Source organism: Zingiber officinale, chromosome 10A (genome assembly GCF_018446385.1).
Source record: "Zingiber officinale cultivar Zhangliang chromosome 10A, Zo_v1.1, whole genome shotgun sequence".
NCBI classification, from domain to species: Eukaryota; Viridiplantae; Streptophyta; class Magnoliopsida; order Zingiberales; family Zingiberaceae; genus Zingiber; species Zingiber officinale.
Genome location: NC_056004.1, coordinates 44,766,804 through 44,792,288, shown reverse-complemented (window position 1 = coordinate 44,792,288; position 25,485 = coordinate 44,766,804). Strand labels below are relative to the sequence as shown.

Here is a 25,485-nt window from a genome sequence, read left to right as displayed (position 1 = left end):
TCTATAAACTAACAATCTTTTTTGGAGGTTCCAAGAGTTATCGATCCAATGGCAAGTTACACTCATATACAAATGTGTTTGTCAATGATCACTCCAAATATCGGAACATAAAGAAACATTATTATCTAATTTACTAAATTCATCAATTAAATTCTTTTTTCCTTGTTTTACTAATTTTTTAATTGTACGAGTAAGTGTAGTCCTAGGAACACGTTTAGCACATGAATTAAGAGATTCTTTACAAAAATCTTTAAATGTGCATTTAGATCCAAAACTAAAGATGTTCTATGGAAACAAATTTAGCTAATGATCTTCTTAATTTATTATCCGAATATAAACATAAATCAGAATTGGTACTACCGCTAGTTGAAGAAAATCTTAATAATTATGTTTAAGAACGGTCGAGTCCATATTCCGTCCGGTGCTTCGTTTCTACATGTTGTTTTAACGACCCATAGCCACCGCCTGCTTGGAATTTGTAGGAAGCATTGTAGTGCTTACATTTTGCACGCATTTCTCCCGACGGAAGAGTAACATTCTCAAAATGTTTAGTGAAAATAGAAGACTTTAGCGGAGGAAGTTACCGAATTTTAGAAGTAATTGTATCGGTACTTCCTTGTGTTTCGGGTGTCGTATTCTGAAGATGCTCGATTTCATCATCGGTGGATTGAATGTTGGGGTCCTCCTCCCGCGGATTCATTATTTGCTTTCCCTTCTGAGCTCGAGATGATGCACCTCTGCTGCCTCCTTCCATTGTAATTAAAAATTGAAAACGAAAGCGTGTAGAGAATATGAAATTGAGATTAAGAGTAAGAGTAGAGAAGATATGTGTGAAAATGATGAAATGAGCTCTCTATTTATAGAGTTTTGATAGTAACGGACACTAAATCATAGTCATTGATCAAAAAATGATTAAATAATCCTAGCCATTTAAAAAAATACCCAAAAAAAAATCCCCCCAACGGATATGAACCACCGGTTAACCAGCGGTTCAAGCCGTTACAAAAAAAAAAAAAAAAAATTTACGGCTGAACTGACGATTCACCGATTTTACAGCAACTGAACCGGAACCGACTCGGCAACTTGCCAAGCCGGTTCCAGTTCGACCCAGCGAACTGGGTCAATGAGCAACTAACCCGTTGACCCGATTACGGGCCCGGGCCGGGTCCGGGCCAGATCCAGGCCGGGTCCGGACCAGACCCGGGCCGGACCCGAGCCAGACCCGGGCCGGGCCCGAGCCAAACCCGGGCCGGGGTCGGGTCTACCTACTAACCACCATCTTCCAATCTGCCAATCGCTAGATAATAGGCACAACTGCCTGACAGTGGGTAAGTGGCTACTGTCTCTTCATTGTGTGCTTTCGGCCAAATTGTTTGGTCAAACCTTGCTTGGTCAGAGCCTTTGGTGTGCCTTCGACCCTCTCCTTTTGACTTATGTCATAATCTATGCCATGTTAGATGATATGATTAATGTCATGATTTATGCCATGTTAATCAATGTAAATAGTTTATAACTTTTTGTATACTTTCTTTGCATGTGATTAATGAGATAGTGATATGAGTTATGATAAGTGGACCCTTTGCAGGAAAGTAAAGGGGATGATAAGGACAGGGAAGACTGAAAAGGGCGGGGTGAGGGGCCGCTTGGAAAAAGTATGACCAAGTAAGGGGGTCGCTACACGTATGACAGACAGAAATCGATCGAATGTAATAGACCGACCGAGCATATAAGTTCGACAGGCAAAGGCCGACCGAGGGAGGGTCGACCGAGCGAGAAGGCTTATATACGCCCGACTGATTAACTTCGACCGATAAGGCATGACCAGTCGAGCTCCCTAGACCGATCAAGCATAGTGGGTCTGCGGAGCATATGAGACTGGCAGACGGAGTCCGACTGAATATATAAGACCGATTGAGTATGTATGGTCGGTCGGGTATAAAGGATCGACCCAGTATAAAGAAAGTTTAACCTTAGGCGGTCCGAGGCATGATAGGGTCATTCGAGCATATGAGTTTGGTCAGCAAAGACCAATCGAACATGAGTGCTCGGTCGGGCATAAATAGCCGATCGAACATAGAGATTCGGCCGAGCATAGAAGTTCTTAACCTTGCGCACAACAGATAAGGATCGGACGAATGTAATAGATCGGCTGAGCATATGAGTTCGGTAGGCAAAGACCGGCCGAATGCAAGAGGAGGTGGTGAGAGTGAATAGTTTTATTCGCTTCTTTGATGATGATTTTCAGAGAATGCTCGAAGAGAAAACTCCACAATGATAGCACCTCCTATTTATGTGGTCATCACATCCTTGAAGTGACTAATCCAAGGATCTATACCGTGCATACAACTCCACTATGAACGCACTCCTTCTTGGAAACTTTTCAAACGCGGAGAAGCCTCGTACAATTTTGAACATGATAAATATACAAAAAATGAGTATCACAATAAAATTTTTAAAATAATAAAGAAATCTTGATATAAAAAATAGTAAACCTACAATTTAATTTCAACAAACCAAAGAGATAATAATAAGAATAAGAGATGAATAGTAAATATTAAATAACATTTAGTACAAACATTTTTGGGCTAGTATAAAGGTTTACAAAATAAAGGTCCTGTAAAGATTATCAATTAATTTAATAAAAACCTTAGTTTAAAACAAAATGCCACTAGTATTGTATACCATGTTAGAATATATACTAAAAGCTTAAATTTTTGTATAAACATTTATTTTGAAATAAGAATCACATTGGTCAAATGTCTGCATTTAGTTAAATGCAGTTGTCCATTTAATTTATATTATAGATAACATGGTGTGTGATGTCACACAGAAGATTATGTTATCAGTTCCTTATAAATTATAGATAGAAGCTCACAACCAAAATGGATTGGAGCAAACCATTGGAATGATTGTAGTGTAATTTGGTACTAATTTATCTTGACTATAAAATTATACTAGTACGCTATGTGTGTATAAAGCAAGACCATTTGAGATTATTCCTTTTATACTGACTGCATAAAAGAACAGAACCTCTGTTATTATAGATCTACATACTCTTAATCCCGATATAATAATAAGCACGTGTACTTAGTATTTATTTCTTTAATTTATCAAAGGGTGAGATTTATTCGTTAAATCAATAGACCCGATAAGTTGAAAAATAATATTATTTATATGGGGTGTTGTTGATTATAGAAGGAAACTGTATCCTATTTATTAGAATGATGATGTCCTCTTGAGAAGCTCATAAGGATTGTCATGTAAACCCTGTAGGTGGACTTAGTTCCAACATGATAATGAAGTTGAGTAGTACTACTCTTGGAGCTAGATATTAATTAAGTGAGTTATCAGTAACTCATTTAATTAATGGGCATTCGATATCTTAAACACAGGGAGATTAACGCACTCATGATAAGAAGGAGCCCGTAAGGTAATATGGGATTGATGCGGTAGTTCAATAATAACTCCTTAGTGTTATGAGTTATTATTGATGAACTTGAGTTGAGTGTTCGGGTCAAACACAGGAAGCGCAAGCTCATCAGGAGGTCAAAACCAATTCCTCCTCTAGGTCCCTGTTGTAGCCTCTATGTATAAAATCTCGCATCCACCCAAGTCATCCTTATGGCCGGCCACATCCTTACTTGGTGCCCAAGCAAGGGGTCGGCCACCCCTTGCTTAGTGCCCAAGTAAGGGGTCGGCCAAAATGGTTTTAAAAGTGGATTTTTAATTTTTAAAATCTTTCTTTTTGTAGCCATCTACAATGTTTTAAAAGAGGATTTTTAAATTTTAAAAACTTTTCTTTTTTTGAAGTCATCCACATGGTTTTAAAAAAGAGTTTTAAATTTAAAAAATCATTCCTTCTGTAGCCATCTACAATGGTTTAAGAAAGATATTTTATTTTTGTTAAAACTTTTCTTTTTTGTAACCATGGTTTAAAAGAAAGGTTTAAATTTTAAAAATCTTTTCTTTTTGAAGCCATATACAATGTTTAAAAAGGAGATTTTTAATTTTAAAATTTTCTTTTTATAGTCATCCACAATAAGAAATTTAAAAGAGAGATTTTAATTGTTGTTAAAATCTTTCCTTTTTAGCCATTACCAAGGATTATAAAAGAGGATAGATGGTGCCTTAGAGGAAATAATCATCTACACTATTTCTATTCCTCTTCTATTCTCCTTGTGGTCGGCCCCCTCATATTCTTATTCTCCCTTTGCTTTCTCACTTAAGGCTGGCGACATCAAGAGGCTTCAACCATCTTGTGGCCGGCGGGTTGCAAGGAAGAAAGAAGAACAAGAGGTGGTGTTCCTAGCTTTGATCCCTTGGTGGATGAAATTCTTGGAAGAAAGAAGGACTTGGGTGGTTTTTGCATCTTGGTAGATCGTCGCCCACACGACGTCCAAGAGGAGGAGAGAAATACAGCAGAAGATTAAGAGGTCTTTAAGCTACAAAGAAAGGTATAACTAGTTAATTGTTTCCGCTGTGTACTAGTTTATTTTTTCTTTGTATGGATCATGAAGTACCAACACAAGATGCTAGCGATCTTGTGCTTTGATTGAGGTCTCTGTAGTTTAATCTAGGGTTTACTGTAAGAAGTTTAAATATTCAATTTCTTTGAAAGGCTTTTACTAGAAAGTGGTGGATGATCACATACCCAAGAAGGTCGAGTGCCTCGCCAACGACCTAGAAGTCAATACTTGAAATAGATATTTAATCAACTTCTGTAATATGATTTAAATTCTGAGGAACACAAGAGTTGAACTTGGATTAATAATGTTAAGTTTCGTTTGCAATCCAAGTTTAACTTCTGAAAAGCACATGGGTTGTTAGAAAAAGTTCTGTGCTTGTATAAATTTTTGTATAGGGGAAATAGAACGAAATTCCGAGTAGCACCAACAATTGGTATCAGAGCTAGTTTTCTGCCTCTGTATGTTTAGTTTTCAGTTAAATTATGCACTTTTCATATATAAATTTAGGCAGGATAATAGTAGGATGTGCAAATAGATTAACTCTTTGGTTGCAGACATCCTAGTTCCAACTATTATGGCTCTATTGTGTTTGTGTGTGATTTGGACCCTCAGGCATGTCAAGGGCATTTTATGTGTGTGCATGATTGTAATTATTAAATACAGCAAGAGCTGTAATAGTTTTAGGATTTTACATTCTATTCGATCTAGATTGCATGTACATTCTCTTGTGGAATATAGGATCGATAAATATAAAATTTTATTTTTATCGCGGATCGTATCCTTGCGAGGCGTGGTGCTATTTGAGGACCAGAGGCGCAGCGAAAAAGGAAGCAAGATAGTCGTGACGACATAATCCATTAGAGATGGCTAGGGTTAGTGGCACACGGAGGACAGCTATGGATGAGGCCATAATAGTTGGAAAATTATTTTTCATATTTATTGTCTTTTATGCTGTTTATATGTGTTGTGTGTGTGTGCATGTTAAAATTCCTCATTTTATATAACTAAGTGGGAAAGGAATTTTATAAATGTCACAATCTCCATTACTAGTTTGTTAGTGATGCATTCAAATTTGCGCGTTGGCTTTGAGTGCCTTCCTCCACATCGGATGAGTTTGTTTATGGATCACTAGATCAAATTCCCTTTATGGATGATTATAGGAAATTATTTAGGTTTGTGTGATCTTCTCCATCTGAAGGGGGCACAATTCTATTTAATGGACTAAGTATTAAGTAATGGTATACACTTAGGCACATTTAATAGTATCCTCCCCATCGGAGTCACTGATATTATTTGTGTGACTGAAGAAAAATCAACTATTAATTTTATTTGTCATAAAGTTAGGTTGACAAGATAATAAAATTAATGGGTAAAACCCCCTCTTACAAATGTTTAAATTTGTATATGTCGACATTATCGTGACATACAAAATTCACGGTGTTTTGAGGTGTTGGTGAATTTAAATGATATTGTTTGAGGAATTAATATTATTTTAAATTCTAAAGTTTTGACCAAATATTTTATGATTATTAGGATTTCAAATGGCTTTCAATCCTCTTGCTGTTATATTGAAAGAAAACAAACTTACTGGTCCCGATTACATTGATTGGAAATGGAACTTGGACATTATCTTAACTGCTGAAGGTTACAAGTTCATACTTTTTGAGATCTGTCCTAACCTGCCTAATAGCGATTCTAGTGAAGAGGAGATTGAGTATCATAAGAAATGGGTCAGGGCAGATGAGATGACGCGGTGTTACATTTTGGCTTCTATGTCAAATGTACTGCAACATCAACATTAGGCCATGTCTACCACTTATGACATAATGCACAATCTCAAGGAACTCTTCGGACACTAGAATTGGGTTGCTGGGCAGGAGGCTATGAGAAACTTGATGACGACCACCATGACTGAGGGGACACCCGTAAGGGATCATATCCTCAAAATGATGGCTCTTTTGAATGAGATGGAAGTCCTTGGAGTAGAAATCGATGGGGAAACCCAAGTCGATATCATTCTCCAAACGCTGCCTAAAAGTTTTGAGCAGTTCCGCCTGAATTACAACATGAACAAAAAGATTTATTCGTTGGCAGAACTTCTGACAGAACTTCAAGCAGCAAAAGGGCTATTTCATCAAAGTTCTCAAATTCACATTTCTGAAAATATTTTTGCTTCTAAGCCAAAAGGCAGAAAGAAGAAAAAGAAACAAGTTGGTTCAGCAAAGAAAGTGAATTGATCTCTAGGGACTGGGCCGCATGCAGGTGTGAAGAAGCCAAAGGGGAAGTGCTTCACATGCAAGCAGTCTGGACATTGGAAATGTTGGGTTCTTCGGGCCGTGAAAATCGCTTTTCGCGTCGCAGAAACCCCGAAACCCCGAAACCCCTAGCCACGGATCCGTGCGAAGTAAAACTTTCGAAAAACTTACGAGTACGAGTTTCTAAATCTCGATCTATAGTAGATCTACAAAGGGAAACAAAGAATATACCCTTGATGCGCGCCCTACGCGAATCCCGCTCGTCCAATGGTACCGGATCTCAAGGTTGTCAAAATAGACAACCCTCTAGAAGTATCCACACGAACATAAGAAGGAGATCACCAAACTAAAGTGTGCTAGCACCTTAGTTGGTTTCGGCAAGATGAGGAGAGGGAGAGAAGAAAATAGAGCAAGGAAGAATATGAAGGAATCAATGAGAATAACTCACAAAATGAAACTCATTCCTCCAATTGATGTGGTCGGCTACATTAAGAGGATGTGTAACCTCCATGAAATGCCAAGAGTCACAATTCTTGGTAACTCCCATGAGATGGCATCCCACTTAAGCAACCATGATGATGTGGAGCATCATCATTGGCCCACTCAATGTCAACTCATCAATGAGGTGACATAAAGTCAAGTCAAACTTGACTCTTCATCTTTCTCTCAAGTCAAGTCAAACTTGACTTAATCTCTCTCATGGTTGATCTAATCCAACCATTTAATTCAAGCCAATTTAATATAATGAATCTAATTCATTTAATTAAATTGATTCAATGAGTCATAATCTAAATTAGACTGATTGAACACATGAATCAACTTGAGTCCAACTCAATTAGCCCAATTAGGATTACTCTTAATCCAATTTGATTCATCAAATGAATCTAATCCTCTTGGTTCATTATATGAACCTAATCTCCATCTAATTATCCTTAGTGTGTGACCCTATAGGTTCTTGTAACGTTGGCAATGCCCCTAAACCCATTTAGGGGCATAAGTAATGAGCGGTATCTAGCAACACATCATTACTACCCAATGTTACAAGAATGTTGAGATCCAACATCACCTTGTAACTACTAATCGTGACTCCTCACAATATATGACAAGTGTCCTTCTATCCTAGACATCTAGATTGATCAATGTGAGGTATAGACCGTGTCATCCTCTGATCAAACTAAATCTTGAACTGTCACGCCCCCAGAAGAGTCCCTGTCCGAGAAAATTTCGACAACATCTCCCCTGTACGACGGACAATCAAAAATTTTCTACAAGCACTAAATACTCAGCCACAGGCGGCTGGAATCATAACAATAATAAAAATCAATCACCACGCAGTTTATATATATATTCAGCCTCTGGCTGACACAACCACGCAGTAATAATACTCTGACTCAAAAACAACCCTACTCAACTACACTCGTAAAGCTCAAAACCGACGAACTCACCTCTTCTGCCATCCAGGCAGGCATGTAGTAGAATAAAAACCAAATCCAAATCCATCGATATAATAAAAATCTATACCATGTCCATAAGTAAATAAATCCAGAACATAACAAGTTCAAATAGTCTAGAACAGAAAAGGAAACCAAAACGAAAAACCAATCACATCCTCGAGGTCTGCAGGGACCAGCAACTGGAACTCTCTCCTGACAGCATCAACCTGAAAATATCAACAATGGAGGCGGGGTGAGTCCAACACTCAGCAGGTACAATTGATATGCAAAGTAAAGAAATAACACCTAGCACTAATCATGCGTACAGTCTCCTGATAAAGATAAAAGTAACTACAAACCGAAGAAGACAGGAGAGAATCTGTACTAACCAGGACCCGGTAAAAGGACAAACAGTCCGAAAGGTATAGAAGACCTGTATGCATGTCAATCAAGGTATCCAAGCAAATAGCATATAAGTGCAACAAACACAAACACAACAATAAATGCATCATGCATATGATGCCAATGTCATGGTCACCCCCGACCAACTCACAACAAAAGTGGGACCAAGTGGGTAGGGTCGTGACAACCGTGCACTCGGCAACACTACTCGATGAGTGATCGAGTGGATGGGATGTTGTCACATACACTCCTACCCCAAATCATAAATGGGGGCGAATGCTCTCAACTCCCGTACATTGTGACGGAGGAATCTCTAACGCTACACGCGTCACACTACCCCGAGCGGATCAACGGAGCAGGAAGAGTCAAACTGACGTGCTACTACGCTGTATCTCGCTACCCATGAGCGTCACAACGGAGCACCGAACAGTGATGAAACTGGCAATGTGCTCGACAATAATGGAGCAATCTATCGCACAGCATGCGATCATGCAAATGGTGCATGTCACTAAGCATGGTAATATACTAATCCAACCTCTGGACATATCATAATGTGCACCAAAGCGAATGAATCATATCAAGATATACTGATCAATAAGGTATCAAACCTAGGTCCTGAACATGTGAAACGTGGTTATATCACTACCCATGAGCATGATAGATCAGGTATATATCCATACAAGATGTAAACAAACAATCAATCAACAGGTAGCATGTATTGGGCAGTGATTAACCGAAACAAGTAAGAAACACAATTAATGCATCTTGTTAATTTAATTACTAAGCATATCAAAGACAATAAGTCAAAAGTACCCGCCTCCAATAGGAATGTCCAAATCCGACATCGAGATGCTCGTCTCGCGTCAAAGTCCTGTGGTATCAAACATAATATCTAGTTTAGCTCATTTCTATCATACACCCATTAGCCAAACTAAATTCTAATCCATCGTCCAACTAGGGTTAGCTTCATTAACCCTAATTACACCTTTAGATTTATTTCTAAACTTAAGTTAACAACTTTTGCTAATACTACTAGAAATCATCTACAACAAAGACCACAACCCCAAACCTTACCTTAAGTTCCACAGCTTATTCAAGAACAAGAAGATGCTGGAATGAGGGCTGCCGTTAAGGGCTGTTGGCTGCCGAAACTCCTCACTGTTCGGATCAAAAAGACCAAGAAATCAACTTCCAAACCACAACCAAATTTCCAAAATAACTTGAGCACTTTACCTCTTCCTTTACTGCCTGAAATGACCAAAAACCGGACAAAGCTGCCACTGGAAGCCCTAATGCCAGAAACTCAAGCCGATAACAAGGTGTTTTGCTGGCACTCACGGCTAGCCGACCGACGCTAGATCACAAGGGCAGCGGCGAGCGAAAGACACTGCAGGAGGGCAGTGTCAGTGATGGCTAGGGCAGAATGGGACGGCGGCGCTGCAAATCTAGGGCGCTGTGCAGAGGCGCTCGGCGTCGCTGGCGGCAATGGCGGCGGCAAATCTCTGCTAGGGCACGACCACGACTGGCTCCGTGCGTCGGGGTAAGGCGCTAGAGTCGGCAGTAGCCGGCGATCTGCGTCGGCGCGCAGGAAAAGAGGAGCCGGCGGTGGTGACTTCGGTGTCGCGGGGTGAGGCGATCGGCGCAAAGAAGATGAGGAGAAGAAGAAAAGGAGGAGCCGAGGGGTTTAAGGCTTCGGCCTCGGAGAAGAGGAAGAAACCGTCGGGCCGGCGGTTAGGGCTCGGCGTCGGGCTTCGGCACGCGCGGGAGAGGAAAGGGAAATGGCACGAGTTCGGCGTCGGGGAAAAAAAAAACAGAGGAAAAGAAAAATAAAAGAAAAAGAAAAAGAAAAGGGAAATTAAAACTTTTCCTCATTAAAACAGGGTATCCGAAACAGGCTTTTTTTTTCCGAGCCCCGTTTTTGTCCCCGTTAACTCGTCCATACGAGATCCGAAAAATTTCTGAAAAATTTCCAAAAATTCCAGAAAATTTCCTTAGTAATATTCGCATATTTTCCGGTATTTTACATGAACTCCAAGTAGACTCACTAAATCAAATGAGCTCAATATCTCATATTGACTCATTTGGGCATGGCCATGCACTTTGTGGTCTCACTCTATCAAGAATATCGATGTCGCTCCCGTCATATAGGAGGGATAGATCTCATCTACATCACTCACATCCCTCTGCATAATTCGTTACATACCCAGTAATCGCCTTTATAGTCCACCCAGTTACGAGTGGCGTTTGACGAAACCAAAGTACATAACTCCTTATGTAGGGATCCATGGTGACTTTAGGTCCAATGACTAGTAGTCATACTAATAGCCACATGAGAAAGTATATGACACTCATATAACGATCCATGATACTTTCTCATGGCGGGTCATTCAGTATACATTCTCCAATGTATACCCATGTGTCAACTTGATATCTCTATATCCATGACTTGTGAGATCAAGTCATCGAGTTGACATACATGCTAGTCTTATTGCATTAACATTGTCCCTGAATGTTAATACTCGACTAGGAATGATTAAGAGTAGTGTTCCCTATATCATCTCACTATCGGTTCAATTAACCGATTGATATAGGTGAGAACCTTCTACTCAAGGACGCTATTATACTTAGTTTATTTGGCACCAATACAAGTAAGTATAATAACCAAAACAATAAATGTCTTTATTTATATAAGAATATGATACAACAAGTCCATAATACAATTATCAAATGATTGGCTCTAGGGCTCTAACTAACAGGAAAGTGGGCTGTCCTTGCAGAAAGGAGAACAATAAAGGTATATCTTATTCATTAGTTGTCGAAACATGTTTAGCGGTGTTATCTATCGGTACCTGATGTGTAAATACGGGAGCCACTGATCATGTCTGTAATTCATTGCAAGGGTTCCAGGAAACTTGACGACTAAATGAAGGAGAGATTACCGTCTACATGGGCAATGCTTCAAAAGTGACGGTTGTTGCATTGGGAGATGTTTATTTATCTTTTGATAGAAATAAAACATTGATTTTGAGAAATTGTTTTTACGTACCATGTTTTAGAAAGAACTTGATTTCAGTTTCTAAACTATTTATGGATGGATATTCTGTTTCTTTTGATGACAAAGTAGTTGTCAAGAAAAATAGGGTAGTTATGTGTTCTGGTAGTTGGTTAGCAATTTGTATATTCTAAATCCAATAACTCTCATGCTACAACAAATGAAAATTAATAACACATCTTCTAATTCTAATAAGAGAAAGAAACATTCGGAAATAAACCAAACATATCTTTGACATCTAAGGCTTGGTTATATTAACTTGAGTAGAATTCAAAGGCTAATAGTCGATGGACCTTTGGGTTCATTAGTGATGAAAAATTTTCCAACCTACAAATTTTGCTTGGAAGGAAAAATGACCAAGAGATCTTTTAAGACCGAGGGGTATAGAGCCAAAGATGTGTTGGAATTGGTTCATTCTTATTTGTGTTGACCTACGACTATCAAGGTAAGAGGTGGTTTCGAATATTTTGTCTCTTTTATAGACGACTATTCGAGATACGAGTATATTTACTTGATGCACCGCAAGTCTGAGTGTTTTGATAAGTTCAAAGAATACAAGGTTGATGTGGAGAAACGTCATGGTAAAGGTATCAAGGCACTACGGTCTAATCGTGGTGGAGAGTACCTCTTAGGAGAGTTTAAGAGTTACTTATCAGAGGCCGGGATTCAATCCCAACTATCTACACCTGGTACACCCCAACAGAATGGTATGGTAGAACGAAAGAATAGGACTCTTATGGAAATTGTTAGATCAATGATGAGTTATTCAGAATTACCAAATTTGTTTTGGGGATATGCTCTGGAAACGGCAGTGTACATTCTGAACTTGGTACCTTCTAAGTCAGTAACCTCTACTCCCACAGAATTGTGGAATGAGCGTAAACCTAGTCTGAAACATATTCAGATTTGGGGTAATCCAGCACATGTGCTGAAGGGAGACGCTGATAAGTTGGAATCACGTACAGAAGTTCGTTTGTTTATGAGTTATCCTCAAGGAACGAAAGGTAGTTTATTTTATAGTCCTAAAGATCATAAGGGCATTGTTAGCACCAATGCCCGATTTTTAGAAGAGGACTATGTAATGAACCACAAGTCCATGAGTAAATTTGCTCTGGAGTAAATAAGAGAAGACACGTCTACTTTAGTACCAACGGTACAAGATGAGATACCACAAGAAACTGCAACACATGTCACAAATGATGCACAATTACAAGTAGTGTCTCGTCGTAGTGGGAGGGTTGTTAGACAACCTGATAGATTCATATTTTTGGGAGAATCTTTGGACTTGATCCCTGGTAAACATGAACCTGATCCCTGAACATATGATGAAGCACTTCAAGATAAAGATGCAGCATCTTGGCAAAGTGCAATGAACTCTGAAATAAAATCTATGTACTCTAATCAGGTTGGGAGATTATAGAATCACCAAATTGTGTAAAAGTCATTGGATGTAAATGGGTCTACAAAAGAAAAAGAGGGACAGACGGAAAGGTGGAAACCTTCAAAGAAAGGCTTGTTGCAAAAGGGTATACTTAGAAAGAGGGAATCGATTATGAGGAAACCTTTTCGCCGGTAGTCATGCTTAAGTCTATCCGGATTCTTTTATTTATTGTCGCTCATATGAATTATGAGATTTGGCAAATGGATGTCAAGATAGCTTTCCTTAATGGAAGTCTTGAAGAAAATATCCATATGAAGCAACCAGAGGGATTCATTGCGAAGGGCAAAGAGCATCTTGTATGTAAGCTCAATCGGTCTATCTATGGACTGAAGCAAGCTTCGAAATCTTGGAACATCCGGTTTAATGAAGTGATCCAATCTTATAGATTTATTCAGTGGTCGGATGAGTCTTGTGTATACAAGAAGAGTGACGGAAACGTGGTGGTATTTCTTGTACTATACGTAGATGACATTTTGCTCATTGGCAACAATGTCAAAGTATTGTCAGACGTAAGGGTATGGTTGTCCAAGCAATTTTATATAAAGGATTTGGGAGAATGTGGACATATTCTTGGGATCAAAGTAATAAGGGATCACAAGAAAAGAATGTTGTGCTTATCCCAAGCTTCATACATCGATACTATTTTAGCTCGTTTTAGCATGCAAAACTCCAAGAAAGGTTTTCTACCTTTTCGGCATGGAGTACCTTTATCTAAAGAGATGTCTCATAAAACATCAAAGGAAATAGAGGACATGAAGGCGGTTCCTTATGCTTCGGCTGTAGGAAGCCTAATGTATGTGATGTTATGTGCGAGACCGGATTTCTGTTTTGCCGTAGACATGGTTAGCAGATATCAAAGTAACCCAGGTTAAAGACATTGGACTATCGTAAAACATATATTGAAGTACCTGAAAAGGACTAGAGATTATATGCTAGTTTACCAGGCAGACGATTTGTTCCTTGTGGGTTACACGGATTCGGACTTCCAATCAGATAGGGACAATAGTAAATCGACCTCAGGGTATGTGTTTACTTTGGGAGGTGGAGTCATAGCATGGAGGAGTGTTAAGCAGAAATATGTTTCGGATTCCACTATGGAAGCTGAGTATGTGGCAACCTCTAAGGCAGCCAAAGAAGCTGTATGGTTCAGAAACTTCTTGATGGACTTAAATGTGATTCTTGGTTTGCCCAAAATTATCACAATTTATTGTGATAATAGTGGTGCAGTAGCAAACTCGAAAGAACCATGAGCCCATAAGGCAAGTAAACACATTAAGCGCAAGTACCACCTGATACAAGACATCATAAAGCGAGGAGAAATTGTTGTCGCCAAGATTGCATCAGAAGATAACCTGGAAGATCCTTTCACTAAGGTCCTTCCTGCGAGAGCTTTTGATGAGCATGTTGAGAAGATGGGGATCAGATATATGACAACATATATGGCAACATTGTCTTTTAGTATAAGTGGGAGATTGTTAGAATGTATACTAAAAGCCTAGCTTTTTGTATAAATATTTATTTTAAAATGAGAATCACATTGGTCAAATGTCTGCATTTAGTTAAATACAGTTGTCCATTTAATTTATATTGTAGATAACATGGTGTGTTGTGTCACACAGAAGATCATGTTATCAGTTCCTTATAAATTATAAATAGAAGCTCACAACCAAGATGGATTGGGACAAATTATTGGAATGGTTGTAGTGTAATTTGGTACTAATTTATCTTGACTATAAAATTACACTAGTACACTATGTGTATAGAGCAGGATCATTTAAGGTTGTTCCTTTTATACTGACTGCATAAAAGAACAGAACCTCTGTTATTATGGATGTGTGTACTCTTAATCCCGATATAATAACAAGCACATGTACTTAGTATTTATTTCTTTAATTTATCAAAGGGTAAGACTTATTCGTTAAATCAATAGGCCCGATAAGTTAGAAAATAATATTATTTATATGGTGTGTTGTTGATTATAGAAGAAAATTGTGTCTTATTTATTAGGATGATGATCTCCCCTTGAGGAGCTCATAAGGATTGTCATGTAAATCCTATAGGTGGACTTAGTTCCGACATGACAATGAAATTGAATGGTACTACTCTTGAAGCTAGATGTTAATTAAGTGAGTTATCAGTAACTCATTTAATTAATGAACATTCGATATCTTAAATACAGGAAGATTAACATATTCATGATAAGAAGGAGCCCATAATGTAATATGAGATTGGTGCGGTAGTTCAATAATAACTCTTTAATGGTATGAGTTATTATTGATGAACTTGAGTTGGGTGTTCGGGTCGAACACAGGAAGCTCAAGCTCATCAGGAGGCTAAAATCAATTCCTCCTCTATGTCCCTGTTGTAGACTCTATGTATAAAGTCTCGCATCCACCCAAGTCATCCTTATGGTCGGCCACATCCTTGCTTGGTGCCCAAGCAAGGGGTCGGCCACCCCTTGCTTGGTGCCCAAGTAAGGGGTCGGCCAAGATAGTTTTAAAAGTGGGTTTTTAATTTTTTAAATCTTTCTTTTTGTAACCTTCTACAATGTTTTAAAAGAGAGATTTTAAATTTTAAAAACTTTCCTTTTTTGAAGTCATTCACATGGTTTTAAAAAAGAGTTTTAAATTTAAAAAAATCTTTCCTTTTGTAGTCATCTACAATAGTTTAAAAAAGATATTTTATTTTTATTAAAACTTTCCTTTTTTTTGTAATCATGATTTAAAAGAAAAGTTTTAATTTTAAAAATCTTTCTTTTTTGTAGTTATCTACAATGTTTAAAAAGGGGATTTTTAATTTTAAAATTTTCCTTTTATAACTATCCACAATAGGAAATTTAAAAGAGAGATTTTAATTGTTGTTAAAATCTTTCCTTTTTAGCCATTACCAAGGATTATAAAAGAGGATAGATGATGCCTTAGAGAAAATAATCATCTATACTATTTTTATTCTCCTTGTGGTCGGCCCCCTCATATTCTTATTCTCCCTTTGCTTTCTCACCTAAGGCCGGTGACATCAAGAGACTTCAACGATCTTGTGGCCGGCGGGTTGCAAGGAAGAAAGAAGAACAAGAGGTGATGTTCCTAGCTTTGATCCCTTGGTGGCCGAAAGTCTTGGAAGAAAGAAGGACTTGGATGATTTTTGCGTCTTGGTAGATCGTCGCTCATACGACGTCCAAGAGGAGGAGAGGAATACAGCAGAAGATTAAGAGGTCTTTAAGCTACAAAGAAAGGTATAACTACTTAATTGTTTCCGCTGTGTACTAGTTTATTTTTTCTTTGTATGGATCCTAAATACCAACACAAGATGCTAGCGATCTTGTGCTTTGATTGAGGTCTCTGTAGTTTAATCTAGGGTTTACTGTAAGGAGTTTAAATATTCAATTTCTTTGAAAGGCTTTGACTAGAAAGTGGTGGATGATCTCATACCCAAGAAGGTCGAGTGTCTCGCCAACGACCTGGAAGTCAATCCTTGAAATAAATATTTAATCAACTTCTGTAATATGGTTTTAACTTCTGATGAACACATGGTTGAACTTGGATTAATAATGTTAAGTTTCGTTTGTAATCCAAGTTTAACTTCTGAAAAGCACATGGGTTACTAGGAAAAGTTCTGTGCTTGTATAAATTTTTGTACAGAAAAAATAGAACAAAATTCCGAGTAGCGCTAACATACCAAAGATCCACTACAACAGATAAAGGTTTGCATGTATGTTAAAGTCTTCTCCAAGGTAAAGCTATCTGCATTCCATATTTGTACGGTGTGATCAGATGCAGTAGTAGCAAGATACTTGAAAGTAATATAACACATCACATGTCAAGATTTAAATCATGAATCTCTTAGAAATGGTGCTTAAATTGACTATTGATAAATAAGGCAACTATTTCAATGAGAATAATATTATCGAATCTAATAAGAGTAATCATAAACAACCATCATGGATTTATTTAATAGTTAATAGCAGAGTAATGACAACTAGTAGTTACTAATTGGGACTACAAAATTTTAGGGAAAGTAAACACTTCAAAATATAGTCATTATGTGCTTGTAATTTATGTAGTGGTTCATAATAGGTCATTGTCTACAAAAGAAATCCTAGACTGATAAATTAAATGACAAAAAATGATATCAACTATTGAAACAAATAAAACTTGATACCTGGGTTCCTTTTAGTAAGCGTTAGACATAACATCCATGATTATTTACAGCAACAACCATGCTTCCATCCCACATCACAATCAGACTAAACCTACAACCATGTAATATGTGTGGGTGAATTTGAGTCATATCCATTTTAATTTATTACTAAATAATAGTATTTCAAGTAAACATTTAAATACCTTTTTTTCAACCATATCTCATAACAAAACAAGTGTACTTACTAACTCACAGTTGTAAGAATTTGTAGTGAGATCCCATACTCTAATGTTACCATTTTGATCACCAAATTTTAGTTACGTTCCTTCTGCAAGATAGTTAAACTTGAAAGTTTGTAAAATAGTAACCCAAAATTGGTAGGAGGATCCGTTACAAACTAATCAAATCTTCAATTGAACAACAAGCATTGAAAACTCTAAGCATTTTATTTTCAAGAATAATGAATAATCGAACCTTGTTGAATTTTAAAATGATTGCATACTAAATTTAACACTCATAAATAAAGAACTATACCACAAGTGAAATTCTAAGTATAATAAGAACTGTAGACTACAAATTCAAGTATAAAAAAAATGCAATATACTATTTCAATAAATATGTGAATCCACAAAGAAAGTATACTTTCCGAAACTTCTAGTAAAGCTGCTACCTTAGCTTCATGCCCGAAGATGGTAATCTGTGTTGTTCTATGAATATTTATGTTCATATTACCAATTTCAACCAATAAATAGTAGTAAATAAGTACATAGTAGAAACAAAAAGAGCGAGAACTACTTGAGATAAAGCAGTAGGTAAAAGCAAGACCTTTAAAGAAGAAAACGAAAGGGTAACAAAAAGAGTGAGAACTACTAATTCTGTTTTTCCATGATTCACTTCCTATTACCTAATTAATTTTGTGCAAGAATTAGGCAAGACCTTTAAAGAAGAAAACGAAAGGTAACAAGGAAAGACCTTCAAAGCATGCATCAGGACAGAGAGAGGCAAATACAATATTTTTTTATTTACTCTCTTGAATTTCTAATGTAATAATTTTTTCTTACCAATAAAATTTAAAAAAATAATAAAAAGGATGAGGCTAATTTTAAAGTTGAAAACATCAAAGCCCTAAGTGTCAACCCGATTGAAACTTCTTCCAAAACGCTGAAGCCCCAAGCACCAGTGGCGATTGAAGCTTCGTCCAAAACGCCAAAGCCCCAATCGACGATTGAAGCTTCATTCAAAACACCAGTGGCCAGTGGCACAACCGAAGCCCCAAATCGCGATTGAAGCTTTGTCCAAAACGGTGAGAAGGAAAAAAAGGAAACCCTAGATCAAATTTCTCCTCTCAAATTTCATCTCTATTCTCAAATTCCTACAGTTGCAATTTCAAATTTCGATGGATAGTAGCGGAGATTGAGGAACACAAGGAGACAAGGACACTAGAAGCCTTAAATCAAAGTTTTCGTCTCTATTTCTCAAATTCTTGGTTTTGCAATTCAATACCGTCTTCATCTTGGATTCTTCATAAGCTCGACAGTAAGTTTTATGTTTTATCAATATAATTATTTTATCGATTTATATATATGATATTTTCTATACCAATTGATTACTTATCAATATTTTTCACATAAGTTCCTTATGAGTAAGAAAAAAAATTGATTTCTATTCCAAAAACAAGTGTTCAGAAGATAGTTCTTCTAATATTGGTCATGACAATATTCAGTCTGAGGTTCTCAATCTTATTGAAGATAAAGCTCCAACAATAGAACTTTCTCCAACTAAGTTTCAAAAGATTGATAAAGATGATGATATTGATATTAAACGAGATCCTGGTATACGTAAATCCATATGGAGTTATCCACCTGATAAAAGAGATGAGATTGGGTGTGCTTATTTGATTGTTGGTCCTTATCAAGTAATCCCAGATAAGTCTCCTATCAATAAAAATCAAAGAAAATTTTTACCTGCTAATGAGCTTGAATCTGGAAGAGGAAAAAAATCAAATTGGGGCATTACAATGTTCAAGAGATACACAATGGGGTTCTCACTTAAGGGCACTTCGTAGTTTGCTTATTTTGTTTGATCCCGTTCTACTTGTTTTAAGTGATATAATCAACGACAAAAATAGTTTATCTGGTAGGGCAAGAGTTGATGAGCTTATGATATAATGATATCATTTGAATTTGTGTTTATATTACATTTTGTTCTTGATTTGTTAGAAATGACCGACAATCTTTGTCAAATTCTACAATACAAGTGTCAAGATATTATAAATGCTATGGATGTAGTTGGTAATACAAAGGAACTTATTAGAAATTTAGAGAGAATGGATGAGATCAATTATTTGACAAGGTGAAGAGTTTCTATGATAAACATGAGATAGATGTACCAGACATGCAAGCTCCTCGTCGATCAGGTAGAGAGCGACTGAGTAAAGGAAATGTTATCTTAGAGCATCATTATCGAATTGATATATTCACAAACACCATAGATTCAATATTACAAGAGATGAATTATCAATTTGATGAAAATATAATAGAATTGCTTCAGCTTAGCTCAGCTTTGGATCTAAGAGATGGATACAAATCATTCAATATCAATTACATTTGCAAATTTGTTGAAAAATTTTATCCGGATGATTTTACAAGTCAAGTTACATATAAAGTATCAGTTGGAGCTTTTTGAGATCGACATTCAGCGTAATCAGTGTTTTCAAAATGTGTCAACACTTTCATAATTGTGTCAATTATTGTCAAAGACAGGAAAGAAAGAGAATTACTATCTTGTGGATCGATTGATTAGACTTATTTTAACTCTTCCAGTTTCTACTACAATTACGGAACGTGCAATTTCATCTATGAAGATTGTCAAGACACGATTGCGAAATAAGATGGAAAATGATTTTTTGGTTAGTTGATTGCTGATTTACATTGAAAAAGATATTGCCTAAACTTTCAATGTTGAATCAATTATTGATGAATTTGAGACAATGAAAAAACATAGAGTGCGACTTAAAATGGATCAACATAATAAATAAATTGGTAAATAATTATTTTTTTTATCTTGCTAATTATATTTTAATGATTAAAGTAAATTTTTTTTGTCATTTTTGTAGGTTTTATTGCTATCGAAGATGCTATGGATGAAAAATTGAAAATTTTGAAATTGCACATGCTCCTCTTTTGTGTAAGTAATTTTAAATTACAGCTTTATTTTAGAATAGTACGTGAGTTATTTTACATTATTATTTATTTTAATATTTTTCATTATAGTAAGTTAAATTATCATTATTTTTTTTAAAAAAAATAAAATATATGTGTCTAAAATCTAAATATTAATTGTTATTATTTTGTATATTCATATCAATGACTATATTTTTTTTATAATTGATTATCTAAAAAAAATTTCGCCCCCTCATATAATTTTCCGCTTCGTCCGATCAGGGAGTGCTGCTCTTTTTATACAAAACGTTTACATTAGATGGGTGTTTCAGAAATTCCATCTCAATCATGTAATACCTAAGACACAAGTAAGAGAAAAAAAATGCAATATACTATTTCAATAAATATGTGAATCCACAAAGAAAGTATATTTTCCAAAACTTCAATATACTAGTCAAGCTGCTACCTTAGCTTCAATCTCGAATATGGTAATCTGTGTCATTCTATGAACATTTTTGTTCAAACTACCAATTTCAACCAATAAATAGTAGTAAATAAGTACATAGTAGAAACAAAAAGAGTGAGAACTATCTGAGAGAAAGCAATAGGTAAAAGCAAGACCTTTAAAGAAGAAAACGGAAAGTAACAAAAAAAGTGAGAACTACCAATTCTGTTTTGCCATGATTCACTTTCTATTACCTAATTAATTTTGTGCAAGAATTAAGCAAGACCTTTAAAAAAGAAAATGAAAGGTAACAAGGAAAGACCTTTAAAGCATCAGGGAGGGGTGCTCTTTTTGTTAAAAAAAAGTTTATATTAGATGGGTGTTTTAGAAATTCCATCTCAATCATGTAATACCTAAGACACAAGCAAGAGAAAAAAAATGCAATTTACTATTTCAATAAATATGTGAATCCACAAAGAAAGTATATTTTCCAAAACTTCTAGTAAAGCTGCTACCTTAGCTTCATGCTCGAATATGGTAATCTGTGTTATTCTATGAACATTTATGTTCCAATTACCAATTTCAACCAATAAATAGTAGTAAATAAGTGCATAGTAGAACAAAAAGAGTGAAAACTACATTTGAGAGAAAGCAGTAGGTAAAAGCGAGACCTTTAAAGAAGAAAACGATAGGTAACAAAAAAAGTGAGAACTACTAATTCTGTTTTGCCATGATTCACTTCCTATTACCTAATTTATCTTGTGCAAGAATTAAGCAAAACCTTTAAAGAAGAAAACGAAAGGAAACAAAGAAAGTCCAGCTTCAAGGAGTGCTGCTGAGGAATCGTGGTTGAGACGCATGATGGAGGCCGACGGCGACGACAGGGACAAGGATGCGTGAGCGTGTGTGGGAGCGGCGACGGCGAGAGCAAGTTAGGGAGGAGAAAGGGAGAGGAGCGGCGACAATGATGTGAACGTGGGTGAGAATAATAGCGACAGCAAGAGCAGAATCGACGAGAGTAGAAAGAATCGGCGGCGTGTGTTATAGCTAGGGAGGAAATCGGCGTGTATGGGAAAAAAAGTATCGGCCCTTAACATAATTAGATTAGGGTATGTAAAGCATTCACATCAATTTCTTTATTACTATATCTAAAATTTAAAAAAAATAATTCACTATATTAAATTTAGACAATCATTTTTCACTACACATTATATCAATTATCCTAAAATTTTCATTATCTTTAATTTTTTATTATTTTCTTATCTTTCTTCTATTTTTTATTATTATATTTATAGAATGAGTGAAAGGAAAGAGATTGAAAAGAAATATTATTATATATTTAGGATAGAGTTTCATTCCCTAAATTTAGAGAATCATTATTCATCAAATCTAAATTTAGGGAATTAATAAAGTAGCATGCAAAAATTTTTTAGGTATCCTATCCAAAATTTAAGATAAATTTTTTGGATAAGATAACTATATGCACTTATAATATGGTGACATTAATTAAATTTGTCATCATAAATTATCTAATATGATCTTTTAACATTTAAAATAATCCGTTTGGATAAATATCATTAAAGATATTTATAATAACATTTTAAAATAAATGTCATTTTAAAAATATCGATCATATTTGTAATAGTGGAAGAAATAAAAAATAACTAAGGGTACTTTGAGCTTCTCCGTACTTGCTACCATGAGGGATGAACTCTTATGGTTGCGAAGAGGAAAGAAAGAAGGCGGGACTACGGAGAGGAATAATCTTGGTGCTGTAGCAGGGAGGGAAGCAAAGGATTAGCGGTATGAAAGAAAAGTTTAAGTTATAAAAGAAATAATTTGATTGATTAATGTGTTTATATATTATATAATAGAATGATATTTATAAAATATAGTCTAATTTGATATTAAGTTTTAAAAAATAATTAGATTTAATAAATGTCCTGATATTTATAATTACATTGTGAAATAAGTATAAGAAAAAATCAACGGAAGAAAATTTCATCGTTAAAAGTATGACATTAATGATCAAAATAAAAAAAAAATATGATTGTTGATGACAAAGTATATATCAAGGACAAAATAAAATTCCATTATTAATGTGTATATATATCAATGATAAACTCTAGCTCATCTATCAATCTGTCCCTATATTCAATTCGTCTCTAGATCAACACGGAAGAGATAAATTGTGAATCACTACTAGTCATTAATATAGATGGTAAGGTATAAGGAGAAGACATCTTCAGACACACCGAATTTTAACCTAAAACTATATATGATAAGTCTTAATCATTGCACTACCAAGGGGACATTGTTAGTTTGATATACGATCCATAGAAAGATGTAATTAATTTTCAGCTGATGAAAATTGAGAGGAAATCCAATCACGTCATTGTTAGGACGACTAATTAAGGGGCGGTTGATTTGTTTTCAAAATTTTAAATATCAGGGTAGATTTTATATGATAGATTCGACCACAAATTATCGAATCACGTTGATGGAATTACAAAAATATCTAAATCACATGTCCATTTTATCATTCCGCATTTATCCTATAGACATGTCTCCGAAACTATGATATCATGATAAGATATTCGGATTATCACCTGGTATTTGTAGTTTGAACTCTAAGTACAGTATATTTATAAAAAAAATTCTTCCAAATAAGGAGTGTAACCAAAGGATTCTGGATTTCTGGGCTGATAGCTGCATGCACTTCCTGATTTACCCTAGTAATCGGTGAGAAACTTCCGTGAGACCGGACAAGGTTGATCACCCGAAAGATAATCAATGAGGTTAACTGAGATTATCATTTATCCTAGTAGATCTGGGTTTTTTTTTTTAAAATTGTTTTTTTAAATGATGGATTTTATTTAAAAAAAATATTATTCTCAATATATTTTAATAAATTGATATTTGAGGCATTGATATAATAAAATAATACATAAGATGTAATTTTATGTCACTTTTTAAATCCATTAACTGATTTTTGATTAAAATAGACTTATAGAATTTTGAATGACATAAAATGAGATTATATGTGTTCATTTAATTTTCTTAATTATATTTATGCTCTTAAACATTAATTTAATAAATTATTCTGAGAGTAATAATTTTTTAAATGCAAATTGATCTCATAAAAAATTAATTTTAAAAAAAATATTATCCAATCAGTTTGAGACCCTATTTGTTGATGAATAGTATCTTAATCTATTGTTATATGATAGAAATGGATTAAAAAGTTTTATTTAAGTTTTGAAAATCATTATTTTCAATATAATATGTCAAATTGATGTTTAAGAGTATAAATATAATCAAGAGAACTTGATAAATATATATGACTTAATTTTATATCATTATGAATTCTTTAAGAGAATTAACTGATATCATTATAAAGCTTAAAATGACATAAAATTATATCCTATTTATTTGTCTGATTTTTCTATTATATTCATGTTTTTATATATCAATTTGAATAATTTTTTAACACAAATTAATTTTTTTTAAAAAAAAATCCTTCGTTAACAAAAATTAACCCCAATTAATTGCGACACAATTGGAGTAAATACTGAAGGCTAAAATAAATATGAGATTAGTAATTTGATAATTTTAAATTTTAAGTGCATGATATAAATATTTGGAAACTTCATCACCTTGATTTGGTAATTTGCCTTACATTCAAAGATGCATACAGAAATAAATTAAGATTGTGATAGATCAACAATAGATTTTGATACTCACATTTAATGTGCTTAAATTAGGTATTGGACCGCTACAAAGAAAATGAAGTAATTTATCGCCGCCTTGCAATTGTACTGTGGGGCGTCTACTTAATTGTTGAGACATCAATCACAATTTTACTTAATTTTGAAATACCAATCAAAAATTATTAAATTGATAAATCATCCACTATGAGTACTTCATGATTTATTTTAATAGAGAGTAAAATTTTTTATGAAATCGAATCAATCAGAGTAGAATTAATCGATGTAAGCTAATGATCAATTTAAAAAAAAAATTATCAAAATATATATTTTATAATTTAAATTTTATTTTAAAAATATTATTAATCTTCTCAAAATATTTTAGGGTATAATAAAACAGTTTACTATTAAATTTTTTAATCAAAATAAGTTTTAAATAAAAACATTAATATTCTTAATATTCTGATTAAAATATTTAGGGGTTTATAACATTTTTATTTTAAAAATAAAAGTTGATTTATAAATTGATTAATATTTTAAAAATTAATTTACAGTTAAATTATCCATATTCAAAATAAAATTTTCGGACATAAAAATCGAATATGTTTTAGTCTAAAAGCTCGTGAAAATAAAAATTTATAATTTTTAGTGAAAGTTGATTAAAAGCTCGTGAAAATAAAAATTTATGTGATGCATGTGTAGTGTAATCGTAATTAGGTCCTTTTAATATGCCTATCAAAATTCGGTACTCACTACTATCTCGATCAATTGTAGTCAAGTTTTGTTAAAATAAAGTGACTCAATTTATCTTAGTAGAGTGTGATAGGAAAATTGTGATGTCTGACTATTAAACTTTGGGTTCAACTTAACTAAGTTACATTAATTGGATTAAGAACTTAGAGGCATATCCCATATGATGTTATTCAAATTATACTAGTCTTGGGTGATTAGCCAAAACTAACTCAAAATGAGTTATAGTATGGATT

General features: G+C 34.9%; 1 long non-coding RNA gene across 3 annotated transcripts; it reads left to right on the top strand.

Moving 5' to 3' along the window:
* The first annotated feature begins 18,302 nt into the window (after positions 1–18,302).
* On the top strand, positions 18,303–20,398 carry LOC122026243. Of its 3 annotated transcripts, XR_006124078.1 has the most exons (4): positions 18,303–18,489; positions 18,565–18,722; positions 20,009–20,094; positions 20,302–20,398. It is a non-coding gene; the product is annotated as an uncharacterized LOC122026243 (long non-coding RNA). The 3 variants fall into 3 exon arrangements; XR_006124077.1 differs by lacking the exon at positions 20,009–20,094; XR_006124076.1 differs by lacking the exons at positions 20,009–20,094; positions 20,302–20,398 and adding an exon at positions 18,910–19,986.
* Positions 20,399–25,485: the final 5,087 nt, after the last annotated feature.